This window comes from Pseudophryne corroboree, unplaced genomic scaffold (genome assembly GCF_028390025.1).
Source record: "Pseudophryne corroboree isolate aPseCor3 unplaced genomic scaffold, aPseCor3.hap2 scaffold_1150, whole genome shotgun sequence".
NCBI lineage: Eukaryota > Metazoa > Chordata > Amphibia > Anura > Myobatrachidae > Pseudophryne > Pseudophryne corroboree.
Window position 1 is genome coordinate 62,349 of NW_026967775.1, and position 13,623 is coordinate 75,971.

At 49.2% G+C, this 13,623-nt stretch overlaps 2 non-coding genes and 2 pseudogenes across 2 annotated transcripts; all 4 read right to left on the reverse strand.

Moving 5' to 3' along the window:
- Window positions 1-3,219: 3,219 nt before the first annotated feature.
- Window positions 3,220-3,324, reverse strand: LOC134990184 (U2 spliceosomal RNA; annotated as a pseudogene).
- A 1,265-nt stretch (window positions 3,325-4,589) lies between these two features.
- On the reverse strand, window positions 4,590-4,780 carry LOC134990203 (U2 spliceosomal RNA). Its single transcript, XR_010195074.1, has one exon. It is a non-coding gene; the product is annotated as a U2 spliceosomal RNA (small nuclear RNA).
- A 1,265-nt stretch (window positions 4,781-6,045) lies between these two features.
- Window positions 6,046-6,250, reverse strand: LOC134990172 (U2 spliceosomal RNA; annotated as a pseudogene).
- A 6,623-nt stretch (window positions 6,251-12,873) lies between these two features.
- Window positions 12,874-13,057, reverse strand: LOC134990167 (U2 spliceosomal RNA). Its single transcript, XR_010195060.1, has one exon. It is a non-coding gene; the product is annotated as a U2 spliceosomal RNA (small nuclear RNA).
- Between the last annotated feature and the right edge of the window lie 566 nt (window positions 13,058-13,623).

Sequence of the window (13,623 nt, forward strand, 5' to 3'; positions counted from 1 at the left end):
CTGCAGGATCAATGGTGTTAGTGATACCTGACAGGAACTTATCGGCCTCCTCGCTGTCTGTAGTCTTAGGGGAGTAGAGGTCGCTGTAATAGTCGCTGACGACTTTCATCACGCCCTCCTTCCCCTGTCTGGGGATGCCGGTCTCATCTCGCAGCTCAGTCAGTGGCGTGTGGCCAGAGTGGAGTTTCCTGAAAAAGAAAGAGTTGCATTTCTCGTCCTTCTCCAGGTTCTCCACCTTGGAACGGAAGACGATACGTCTGGATTCCTCCTCAAAGTGCCCTTTCAGGCCCTCTTTGGTCTCATCCAGCTCGTCTCTCACGTCCCAGCCGCACCGTTGGAGGTCCAGCAGGGACTGCAGGTGTCTTTGCAGCCTCTTGAAGTTCCTCTTTCGGTCGCACGCCTGTTGTCTCCCTTTAACCTGAAAGAAACTGCGAATGTTAGCCTTAGCATATTCCCACCAGTCGCTCATACATTCAAAATAACATTTGTCATTTTTCCATGTGATGTAGGCATCCTTCAGCTCCGCCAGCACATCCTCTCTTTCCAGCAGGGCACAATTCAACTTCCAAGAGCCTGGGCCAGGTGCGAAACCGCTACCCAGGACTCCTTGGAAGAGAATGGCCCTGTGGTCTGAGAAGAAGCAGGGGACCATAGAATGCCTGGTCTGCTTCACTGTTCTAGAGGTAAACACAAAGTCAATGCGGGAACGCACAGAGCCATCGGGGCGGCTCCATGTATAATTCACGGAGCCGGACCCCATGGAGCCCATAGCGTCCCGCAGTGATGCTTCGGTCACCATTTCTATGAGCAGTTTAGACGTCACATCAAGCTTGGTAGAGTTGCTGGTGCTGCGTCCATCCTCCTCCATGGTGCAGTTGAAGTCTCCTGCCATCACTACCGCCCTAGTGGTTGCGAGCTGCGGTCGCAGGGTCTGGAAAAGCTCCAAACGCTCATTCTTGAAAGGGGGGGCGTACACGCAGATAAGCCTGATAGGCTCACCTGCCCAGGAGCCGTCTACGACAAGTAATCTGCCGCAGACGAGCTCCTGAACAGAATCTAGCGTGAAGAGGCTCCCCCTAATAAGTATGGCGACCCCTGCAGACTTACACTCGCCCCCACCGGACCAATAGGAGGCGCCGTGAGACCACTGCCTGCCCAGATGTTTGTAGGACTTGGAGAAAGGAAGAGAGCATTCCTGCAACATGTACACATCACATTTCTGACTATCTAGGAAAGTAAACACAGACTGTCTTCTAAGCTTATCCTTAATACTCCTCACATTAATGGTGAAAATTGAAAATGACGCCATTAGTTGGGGAAAAAAGAGAGGTTAGGCAACAGTTCTACATTTACGTTACCACTCCGTCGGGCGGGGCTTCCTCGGCATCGGATGCCAGGTTCCCTTGCTCGGGTAGCGGCGAGTTGTCTCCCAGTATCTGGTCGAGTAAGGCGGCGGCGTTGGCATCCAGCTCCTCCTCCTCCTCCCTGCTGATTGCCTCCGCCAGCTCCTCCATTTCTTCTTCCAGCGGGGTCAGCTCGACCGCCAGTTTCTTAGAGGATTCGGAGTCCGCAGACGGGCTGTCGAGCTCCTTCCTCTTGCAGTTCCTCGTCTTCTCGACACCTGCAGTTGGAGTAAGAGGGGAGGGGAGGGCGGGGAAATCTTCCTGGGAAGAAAGGTCAGGTGGGGCAGGGGTGGTTGGGTTGGGAGAGACAATGGGCTGGGTAGGAGAGTCGGGGGAGGGGTCAGGGAGGGTTGCGACAGTGGTAGGGATGGGAGTCACTGTCGCAGGGGGTGGGCTGGTGGAGATGGGGAGGGAGGTGGTGAGGGAGGATGGGAGGGGGGTGGGTTTGACAGGTTTCTTACCCTCCTGCGGTTTCTTTTCCTTCTGCGTAGCAGAGGGCAGCAGCTTGAGGGCAGGGTTGGCACGTCCGGTCACCACAGCTGAGTAGGTTCTCGACCTACTCGGGCAGTCCCTGTAGGCGTGGTCCACTTTGCCGCACAGGTTGCAGGTTTTCCTCGTGGGGCAGTCCTTGGTCTCATGGCTGGCCATGTGGCAATTCTTGCATGCCGGGACCTTGCAGTCCTTCATCACGTGGCCCATCCCGCCGCACTTCCTGCAGTTGCGTGGCTGGTCGGCGTAGTGGAGAAGTCCTTGAGATCCCCCCAGGGAGAAGCACTGTGGGAGGTGCTTGACTCCTTCTGGGCACGAGGTGTCCTTTTGCAGGACGACGATCACAGCCCACTTTCCAGTCCAGAAGCTGTTCCCATCCAGAACCCTTGTGGGGTCCTTCTTGACGGTACAGAACCGGCTGAGGAAGGTGACAATGTCCTTGATGGGCGTGTGTGGGTTCCTCATTGAAACCGTCACCCGCCTTTCCTCTCTTTGAATAGGGCAATTGCCCACAAAGCGGGAGAAAGGGGATTCGGGTCTCGCCGATTTCACTGCCTCCCAGTACCTCTTGCAGATGGCAAGGGAGGCGAAGGTGACGTAAAAGATCCCCTTCAGGTAATTCTGGATGCTGAGGGTTTCAGCGGTCGAGAAGCCCTGGTCCAGGATCATCTTCTTCCCAAAGGTCTCCACTGTCATGTCCGGCATCCGTCCATCCACCTCCTTCAACTTCATCACCACGGTGAATCTCATCCAGGGCTCCAGGGACGGTTTGTCTTTGGTGCTCACCTGGGTGGGTGTCGCTGGCGGTGTTGCTGCAGGGGTTGTGGCGCTGGGTGCGGCCGATCCGGTGGGGGCTTTGGCGGTTTTTTTCGCCGTCTTGGCCTGGCTCTTCTTGGCGAGGGTGGCCGGAGTGGAGGCAGAGGCTGGAGCAGCTGGGGCTGGAGCAGCGGTGGCTGGAACAGCGGCGGCTGGGGCAGCGGTGGCCATACTCACGGTTCCTGGCGTAGGAGGCGGGGCGGAGGATCAGCGCTGTCGTCGAGAGGAGGATAGGCGGTCGGTCGCTTCAGAGGGCAGAGCCAGCAAGTCTAGCCCTCCAGTGCAGGTAGGGGGCGCTGCAGAGCTTCTCCGGCGAAGTCCCTTTTCTCCACGCAGTCTTGCTGGCGGAGGGGGGGTATCTTCTCCAGAGGGCAGAGCAAACAAGTCTAACCCTCTGCTGTAGCTGGGGAGCGATGCAAATCTTCACCCTCTTCAAGCGATCTTCTCCTTCTCCTCGCAGTCTCGGCTTTCGATTTTTCTGGCTTCTCGGCCCGGGTGCAGCTTAGCCCTGAGAAGGACAATTGTCGGTCCAAGAAACAAGGTAGCACCGTCAGTCAGCGTGAACTGATAAGAACAGATACTACACTTGATCTTAGCCAAAAGGCCGAGAAGCGATAACCCGAATGTGGGCTGAGGGACCGGCGCAACCGAAACAGGATCTACAATCCATCATGGAGAATCACCCTCCCCCACGCACGCTTACGCTATACTATCTGCAGATTGACTTGACTTTGGTTGGCGGCGGCGATCCCAGCAAAGAAGAGGGAGAAGGAAGGAGAAGTCCGGACTGACAAGCAGGCAGTCACCCAGGCGCGCGCGCAACCACATTCCATCACTCACTCCTGCATCGTGAGTTTTCTCTCCTCTCCTGTCTTGCTGGCTGCTTGACTGACTGACTGGCTGGCTGATGCACAATCATTTGCATTTGGTCCGCCTCCGACAACCACACCCACCAGACGTCTGCCGCCCGTCCCGTCTGTCCCTGCTGGCTCCGTGCTTATCACATTGACACAATGCTATGCACTTGCACTTCATCACTTAAGCAGTGGGACATTCATTCTGCAATGGAAGGTTCCCTGGCTGCCTTGAACCTCCTGTCTCTAAAATCTGGATTGTTTCAACCAACCCGTTCATCCTGGCAGATTTCAATTTTTCACTACAGTGTGAGGGCTCTGTGATGTCATCATGATGCACACTCTATGATGTCATCATGATGCGACACATGTGATGTCATCATTATGCGACACACGTGATGTCACAATGTGCTTGGCTGTACGGACTGCATTTGCTTGGCTTGCTAACTGACATCCACTTGAGGGAGACACACACCAGGAGATGGATGCAGCATATACACATACTGCAGAGCTTGTGCCTTTAGTGCCTGTAACAGCAACTATCCACACCTCCTGCAACCAGCGTGGACACCACCGCCACTAAAATAAAAATTAGTTCCAAACATGACCAGGTCGAAAAGACCAGCCGAAAGGATGATCATGATAGTAAGTTAAAAATGTAGGAATTCATTTCGAAGTGGTAATGCTTCTTCGTTCGTACTTAGTTTGCATTCAAGAATTAGGCCTACGTAGGCCTCACATCCAAATGCTGATCAACTGTTTCAATTTGTCTTGTGCAGAAGGAGGGAATTCAATGGAGACAAGAAGTAGACGATAAATAAGACTCCACACAGTAGTTCACACGTGCTTTTATTCATCCATTGTAACATTTTAATAGACAGCAAAGATTGAATACAATTTTGACACAGTATAAAAAGCATGCTTACAAAATCCAAGAGTTTATCAATGCAGCAGGCAAAAAAACATTGCAAATCCTGGGGAATAAGCTGAGAAGTCATCATTCATCTATTTTTGGAATACAGATTAGGAAAGGTGCACCGGTCCCGGAGGTACTGCAATACCGGGTCAATGCGTGGAGTGGACAGAGCAAGCTCTTCTTCCATCTCCCTGTTCTAAAAATCCATTTAATATATGGCCCCCAGATAGGGGGCGTATCAGATATTAAACTGATAAGAACAGATACTACACTTGATCTTAGCCAAAAGGCCGAGAAGCGATAACCCGAATGTGGGCTGAGGGACCGGCGCAACCGAAACAGGATCTACAATCCATCATGGAGAATCACCCTCCCCCACGCACGCTTACGCTATACTATCTGCAGATTGACTTGACTTTGGTTGGCGGCGGCGATCCCAGCAAAGAAGAGGGAGAAGGAAGGAGAAGTCCGGACTGACAAGCAGGCAGTCACCCAGGCGCGCGCGCAACCACATTCCATCACTCACTCCTGCATCGTGAGTTTTCTCTCCTCTCCTGTCTTGCTGGCTGCTTGACTGACTGACTGGCTGGCTGATGCACAATCATTTGCATTTGGTCCGCCTCCGACAACCACACCCACCAGACGTCTGCCGCCCGTCCCGTCTGTCCCTGCTGGCTCCGTGCTTATCACATTGACACAATGCTATGCACTTGCACTTCATCACTTAAGCAGTGGGACATTCATTCTGCAATGGAAGGTTCCCTGGCTGCCTTGAACCTCCTGTCTCTAAAATCTGGATTGTTTCAACCAACCCGTTCATCCTGGCAGATTTCAATTTTTCACTACAGTGTGAGGGCTCTGTGATGTCATCATGATGCACACTCTATGATGTCATCATGATGCGACACATGTGATGTCATCATTATGCGACACACGTGATGTCACAATGTGCTTGGCTGTACGGACTGCATTTGCTTGGCTTGCTAACTGACATCCACTTGAGGGAGACACACACCAGGAGATGGATGCAGCATATACACATACTGCAGAGCTTGTGCCTTTAGTGCCTGTAACAGCAACTATCCACACCTCCTGCAACCAGCGTGGACACCACCGCCACTAAAATAAAAATTAGTTCCAAACATGACCAGGTCGAAAAGACCAGCCGAAAGGATGATCATGATAGTAAGTTAAAAATGTAGGAATTCATTTCGAAGTGGTAATGCTTCTTCGTTCGTACTTAGTTTGCATTCAAGAATTAGGCCTACGTAGGCCTCACATCCAAATGCTGATCAACTGTTTCAATTTGTCTTGTGCAGAAGGAGGGAATTCAATGGAGACAAGAAGTAGACGATAAATAAGACTCCACACAGTAGTTCACACGTGCTTTTATTCATCCATTGTAACATTTTAATAGACAGCAAAGATTGAATACAATTTTGACACAGTATAAAAAGCATGCTTACAAAATCCAAGAGTTTATCAATGCAGCAGGCAAAAAAACATTGCAAATCCTGGGGAATAAGCTGAGAAGTCATCATTCATCTATTTTTGGAATACAGATTAGGAAAGGTGCACCGGTCCCGGAGGTACTGCAATACCGGGTCAATGCGTGGAGTGGACAGAGCAAGCTCTTCTTCCATCTCCCTGTTCTAAAAATCCATTTAATATATGGCCCCCAGATAGGGGGCGTATCAGATATTAAACTGATAAGAACAGATTTTTTTTTTTTTTTTTTTTGCCTCAGTTTGTACGTGCTCCAAACCAGCGGTGCGAAGCTTGTAACATCCATCATATGGCTTTTTTTATTATAAAAGAAAATCGTGTTCTTATAACAGTAGAATTATAACAAGCGAAGATTAGTCATAAATTTGGCAATAAACAATTACAAACGGCAACGAAACATACAACCCCACTCCACACTCCTCAACACTCCACCAGGGCCTTCCACTTCCTATGTTTCCACAAGCCTTCCGCATCCTCAACACCACCCTTGTGCCTATCCCACTGAAAACAAAAATACAGCTTTCCCAAAGCCATCCGCACACATTCTTTAACAACAATATCATCCTTTTTGAACACCAAAATATTCCGCACGTCCCACAACACTTCCGACACACATGCCATGAATAACCATAACAGACGCTTATTTACCTTACCACTCGCCCCTAAACCATACATAGCCACCTTCCAACTCATCATCCTAACCCCAGTCAACTCCTTACATAAACCACCCAACACCTTCCACACACTCTGAGCATATCCACAATTCCAAAACAAATGCAGCCCACTTTCACATCCTAGACAAGATGCCCTCGGACATTCAGCCGATCGTACCAAATCCCTCTTCTTCTGAAACTCCCTCACCGGCAAGACTCCATGTAGCTTCATCCACACAATCTCTCTCTGTCTATTTGTCTGCCCACTCACACGTAATCCCGTCCATGCTATAGCACTCTCCTTAGACGTCAACCCCTCAATCACACAAAAATCCTCCCTATCTTTCAAACGCCGAACCACTTTCTTTTTGTCCCTCCATTCTTCCAAGCTCACCTCTAACAACTCAAACTTACGGATAAAAGATTCAACCAAAGAATACCACCCACTCACATGATATGCCATTGGTACTGCATTATCTCTCACTCTCCACTTCAAACCACACAACATCCAACCCGCCATATAACGCATCATGCACGCCGCTTTTGTGCTCCCATCCAACATACGCAAAACCTGACAAATATAGTTTATCCCAAAAAACACTTCCAAATTTGGAAAATTAACACCTCCATTTTTACACTCTTTCACCACAAACACTCGCTTCAATCTCTCCATCCGACCACCCCAGAAAAAAAGAAACAATATCCGATTTAGCTTCTTCACACAACCACTTCCCGGAGGGAAAACGTTTGCAACATATAAGAGCATAGGCAACACCACAGCTTTAATAATTAGCACTTTGCCAAAAATAGTCATTTTCCTCAGACTCCAGAAGTTTACCTTCTGAGCCACTTTTCGACCCACAACATCCCAACTTTCTTTTCCTTTCAAATTCTCATCAAAAATCACTCCCAAAACTTTCAAACCCCCGCTCACACATTCCATTTGATTATCACTCACTGACGCATTTCCAAACACTTTCAACTTAGATTTATCCCAATTCACTCGAAACGCAGACGCACCACAAAATAAGGACACGCGCAACTTCGCCCTCTCCAAAGCCACTTTCGACTGCCCCACAACCACAACATCATCCATATATGCCAACACTTTTACACACTTTCCACCACTCCCAGGCACCAAGAGCCCACGCATCACTTTATCTGCACGCAACATACACAGCAACGGTTCCAACACACAAATAAAAAGAATGGGTGACAAGGGGCATCCTTGTCTGACCCCCGAATCCACTCTCACATGATCGCTCAGGTTCCCATTCACCAAAATCCGACTAAACGCATCAACATACAATCCCTGCACCTTACGCACAAAACCATCCGGAAACCCCATACTCTTCAAAACTCTGAACATGAACACATGACATACTCTATCATACGCTTTTTCAAAATCTAAAGACATAACATACATATCCTTCTTTCGTCCCAAACTATCTCCAATCAGATCTCTAAACAACATCAAATTATCAGTCACTCTTCTTCCAGGCACCGCACACACTTGTTCTTCTCCAATCACTTGCCCAAGCACCTCCTTCATTCGCCATGCCAACAACTTAGCATACATCTTGTAATCTACATTCAACAACGTGATTGGCCTCCAATTTGCCAACACTTTCCTTTCACCCTTCTTGTATATCAACACAACCACACCCTCTTTCATCTCATCAATCATACCACCAGAATCAAAAATATAACTCAAAACCTCCACAAAATCAGCTTTAATCACATCCCACATACACACATAGAACTCGATCGGCAACCCATCACATCCAGGCGACTTATTCTTACGCATGCTTTTCAAAACCGACTCAACCTCACATTCCGTCACCGTGGTCATTAACATGTCACACTCACTCGCATCCACTGTCTCCGTTATTGCACTCAGAGCCTCATCAGCCATATCCACATCCATATTCTTCCACTCATATAATTTCTTATAAAAACGTTCAACTTCAAACATAATCCCATTACTATCACGAACATCCACACCACTATCATCCAACAGCACATCCATATCCCTAGCCGCCCCACACACTTTCTTAAAGAAAAATCTACTACACGTTTCATCTTTCTCCAAATGTTCAACTTTTGACCTAAAAATCAAGCTACGCCCTTTCTCATACAAACAGTCATCCACCTCACGCCGCACGCTCCTAATATCCTCAGACACATCCTCACCCAACTCTCTCATAGCATACAAAAAATCCAACCGCTTCAGGGCCCAATCATACTGCAGACGTTTCTTCCGCGCCACAGTACATCCAATTTTCCGAAAAAACCCACCAATCATACGTTTCACCCATACCCACCATTCAAGAACATTCGCAAAATCCTTTTTACGCTCACGCCACTGACCATATCGCACACGAAAACATTTGCGCACATACTCATCCTCCAGCAACCGAACATTCAGCTTCCACACGCCCCTTCCATACTTCACATCACTCCCACACTCGATCTTACACACCAAACATTCATGATCCGAATACACCACACACCGCTGATCAAAAGACACGTAACGCACACTCTTACCTAAAAACACATAATCCAACCTTGACACAATCATACCTCTATCTGCTTTATAAGTAGGTTTTGGATCATTCGCACTACTCACACGCGCCACATCCACCAAACTAAAATCCGCAATCAACCTCTTTAACATATTCCCTGTCACATCCACACGACTCACACCCGCACTCCTCCTATCCTTCACATCCATAATACAATTAAAATCCCCAACCATCATCACAGGCAATCGACCCGGCAAAAAATAAGTTACCTTTTCCAATAACTGTATCCGCTCGGCTTTATCAGCCGGCGCATAAACGTTGAATAAACGAAATTCAAAACCCTTATAACTAATATGTACCAAAAGGCATCTACCCGGAACAATAATAGTATATGAAATAAAAGAAAAATCCCGTCCCCTCGCTAAAACACCCACTCCATCATTCTTATTCAGCCGTGAGCCTGACCACACAGATACTCCATGAGGCCAGTCAGCAGCTGCAGGAGCCTCAGCAATACCACATTCCTGCAAGCAGAACAAATCACCCCCATTACAGTGTAGCTCATTTAATATAGCAATGCGTCTGGCCTTGGATTTAAGTCCCCGAACATTCAGGGACACTATAGAGAAGGACTTAGCCAGCATGAGATACAATTAAAGGGGGTAAAACATTTTACAGCAAGATATATGACGTCACGGCTTCAGGTCCCAGTGCAGGTCTCCATGAACGACTGAACAGCCTCCTCTGCCAGGTATGAGGTAACAGGGGAGCCCCCCTGCCCCTCTCCAGCAATAGGTGCAGGCACATCAGATATATATGTAGGGGCACTAGAAGCCATGGAATCAGCCTCCTCCCCCACAGTCTCCACAGAAGCAGACACTTCCATCCCCCCCTCCTCCCCCTCCTCCACAGACAATCCATCATAACGATTACTGGTAGGAATGTTGTGAGTACCTGTCAGCCTCTGCCGTTTTGCAGAGCCTGCAGCAGAAGCACTTCTCTTGTTTTTTACTACTGTAAAATCCTCCTCCACCACGGACGCTGCTCTGGACACTGTTGGGCTTCCTCCCCCCCCTGATACTGTATCCCACTCCACTGAGGCATCTGAATCTTCAGAGTCCGCATCCGAGGACTGCAGCCACTCTCTCCTTCTGTCCTCCGCTGCGCTACTCGCAGCGGAGCTATCCGGCGGCTGTGAGAGGAATTCATCAATGACAGCTGAGCCGCTGAGCCGCGGGGGGGCGGGGCTAAGCGCATCCTCGATCTCCTGAGCGCTACCCCCGGCGGCCGCAGCAGCAGCAGCGATCACAGCCGGAGCCGCTGCAGCAGGGTCACGTCTCACCCAGCGCTCTGTCACCATCAGGGGGGGCTCCCCCTCAGCCTGTAGAATTGGCGCCACGGCGCCAGACACCTCAGGAGGGGCTGTTACAAGGGGAGTCTCGTCAGGCATAACAGTAGAAGCAGGATCAGACACCCCGGCCGGGGTGCTGGCAGTTTCCGATACTTGCACCAGTGAATCACTCGCACACACTTCTGATGACACAGGGGCCACCTTGGGGGCATTTAATTTGCCAAGCACACTTGCTGCAGATGGCGGGGTATCTATAAGCCTCGTGCAGGTTCTCATTAAGTGGTCTTGACTCCCACACAGATCGCACTTTTTTTTTTGGGGACATTGCGCAGCTTCGTGGTCTCCCATTCCACAATTACGGCAGCATTTTCCTTTCATACAAGCCTCCTTTGTGTGTCCAAAGGAAAAACAGTTTCTACAATATAGAGGCTGGTCTGGGTAAAATAAAAAACCCCTTGCACCGCCAATCGAAAAATTTGCGGGTGGGTGCATAACACCCCCGATCCCCCCAGGGTCCAGGCGCAGCCGCACCCAGAACCGCGTTTTTCCATTGAAAATGCCCACATAGTTCTGTAGGCGCATACCGCCGCGGACAGACGAGCAGTATCTGGTCAGGAATGCCCTTATTTGGTCCGGTTCTACAAAGGGGTCGTACATATGTACTGTCAGGGGCCGTTCTGCTCCCATGAATAAGGGCAGCAAAGTCCACCCCTGGAGGAGGGGCTCATTAATATGGGCTCTTACCCTCTCATATGCGTTGATGCAGGTCTCCGGAAAATGGAAGGTGATGTCGAAAGTCCCCGCGTTGGCAAACTCCTGTATGCAGTATATGTCGTCTTTTTCCACTTTTGCCAAAGGTACCATGATTTTATGCCAAACGTGCATTAATGTGCGGTGCTGTCCTCCCACTGTCCTATCCAGCTGGATCCTGAACGTGTTTTTTGCACTTGTCATCCTGGCAGCCGCAGAGACTCCAGCGAGTTGTGATCCACTTCTCTCAAGCTCCCAGAGTCCCCAAAAGGGAAACCCTGAATCCTATAGGCCAGATCAGGCCCACAAGTGCACCTGATCTTAGCCAAAAGGCCGAGAAGCGATAACCCGAATGTGGGCTGAGGGACCGGCGCAACCGAAACAGGATCTACAATCCATCATGGAGAATCACCCTCCCCCACGCACGCTTACGCTATACTATCTGCAGATTGACTTGACTTTGGTTGGCGGCGGCGATCCCAGCAAAGAAGAGGGAGAAGGAAGGAGAAGTCCGGACTGACAAGCAGGCAGTCACCCAGGCGCGCGCGCAACCACATTCCATCACTCACTCCTGCATCGTGAGTTTTCTCTCCTCTCCTGTCTTGCTGGCTGCTTGACTGACTGACTGGCTGGCTGATGCACAATCATTTGCATTTGGTCCGCCTCCGACAACCACACCCACCAGACGTCTGCCGCCCGTCCCGTCTGTCCCTGCTGGCTCCGTGCTTATCACATTGACACAATGCTATGCACTTGCACTTCATCACTTAAGCAGTGGGACATTCATTCTGCAATGGAAGGTTCCCTGGCTGCCTTGAACCTCCTGTCTCTAAAATCTGGATTGTTTCAACCAACCCGTTCATCCTGGCAGATTTCAATTTTTCACTACAGTGTGAGGGCTCTGTGATGTCATCATGATGCACACTCTATGATGTCATCATGATGCGACACATGTGATGTCATCATTATGCGACACACGTGATGTCACAATGTGCTTGGCTGTACGGACTGCATTTGCTTGGCTTGCTAACTGACATCCACTTGAGGGAGACACACACCAGGAGATGGATGCAGCATATACACATACTGCAGAGCTTGTGCCTTTAGTGCCTGTAACAGCAACTATCCACACCTCCTGCAACCAGCGTGGACACCACCGCCACTAAAATAAAAATTAGTTCCAAACATGACCAGGTCGAAAAGACCAGCCGAAAGGATGATCATGATAGTAAGTTAAAAATGTAGGAATTCATTTCGAAGTGGTAATGCTTCTTCGTTCGTACTTAGTTTGCATTCAAGAATTAGGCCTACGTAGGCCTCACATCCAAATGCTGATCAACTGTTTCAATTTGTCTTGTGCAGAAGGAGGGAATTCAATGGAGACAAGAAGTAGACGATAAATAAGACTCCACACAGTAGTTCACACGTGCTTTTATTCATCCATTGTAACATTTTAATAGACAGCAAAGATTGAATACAATTTTGACACAGTATAAAAAGCATGCTTACAAAATCCAAGAGTTTATCAATGCAGCAGGCAAAAAAACATTGCAAATCCTGGGGAATAAGCTGAGAAGTCATCATTCATCTATTTTTGGAATACAGATTAGGAAAGGTGCACCGGTCCCGGAGGTACTGCAATACCGGGTCAATGCGTGGAGTGGACAGAGCAAGCTCTTCTTCCATCTCCCTGTTCTAAAAATCCATTTAATATATGGCCCCCAGATAGGGGGCGTATCAGATATTAAACTGATAAGAACAGATTTTTGATTGAAAAAGCGTCTTTATTGGTATAAAGTTGCAAAAAACAGACGGTAACATTGACAAACATAAGTGCCGTGTCGCAGCACAGGCCAAAACACAGCACAGATGCAGACTGTATAGTGCAGTCGAAGAACTACGGCGCGGGCCTGTAGCCTACACCGTAGTTCTCAGGCTGCACTATGCAATTAGACGATACAATAACACAACAGTAATTAAGGCTATGGGTGTGGAGGGTAGGGGGGTGAGGGAGGGTGAATCACAGGCCCGAAGCTTTATTGAAAAGACAGACACATATAAGGGGGAGGGCAATAAATAGAAGACATCAATAAAACAACAGACATTGTGAGTGAGGGGGCAGGGGCCACGGTCCCAAAGTCTCATCTTCGGTTCGGACAAGGGGAGAGGGGCAGAAAAAGGGGGGTTTTAGTCCTCTTCTTCCTCAGGGCTGTCCATGGTGGAATAGTCTCTGAGCAAGCTGTGAACCAGCCTGCAACAGTCCTGGATAGACATCCTCTCCCTCCTCAGAATGAGGCGGTTCCTGGCAAGCCACGAAGCGTCCTTAACACTGTTCATAAGGCGCCAGGCTTCCTGGATCG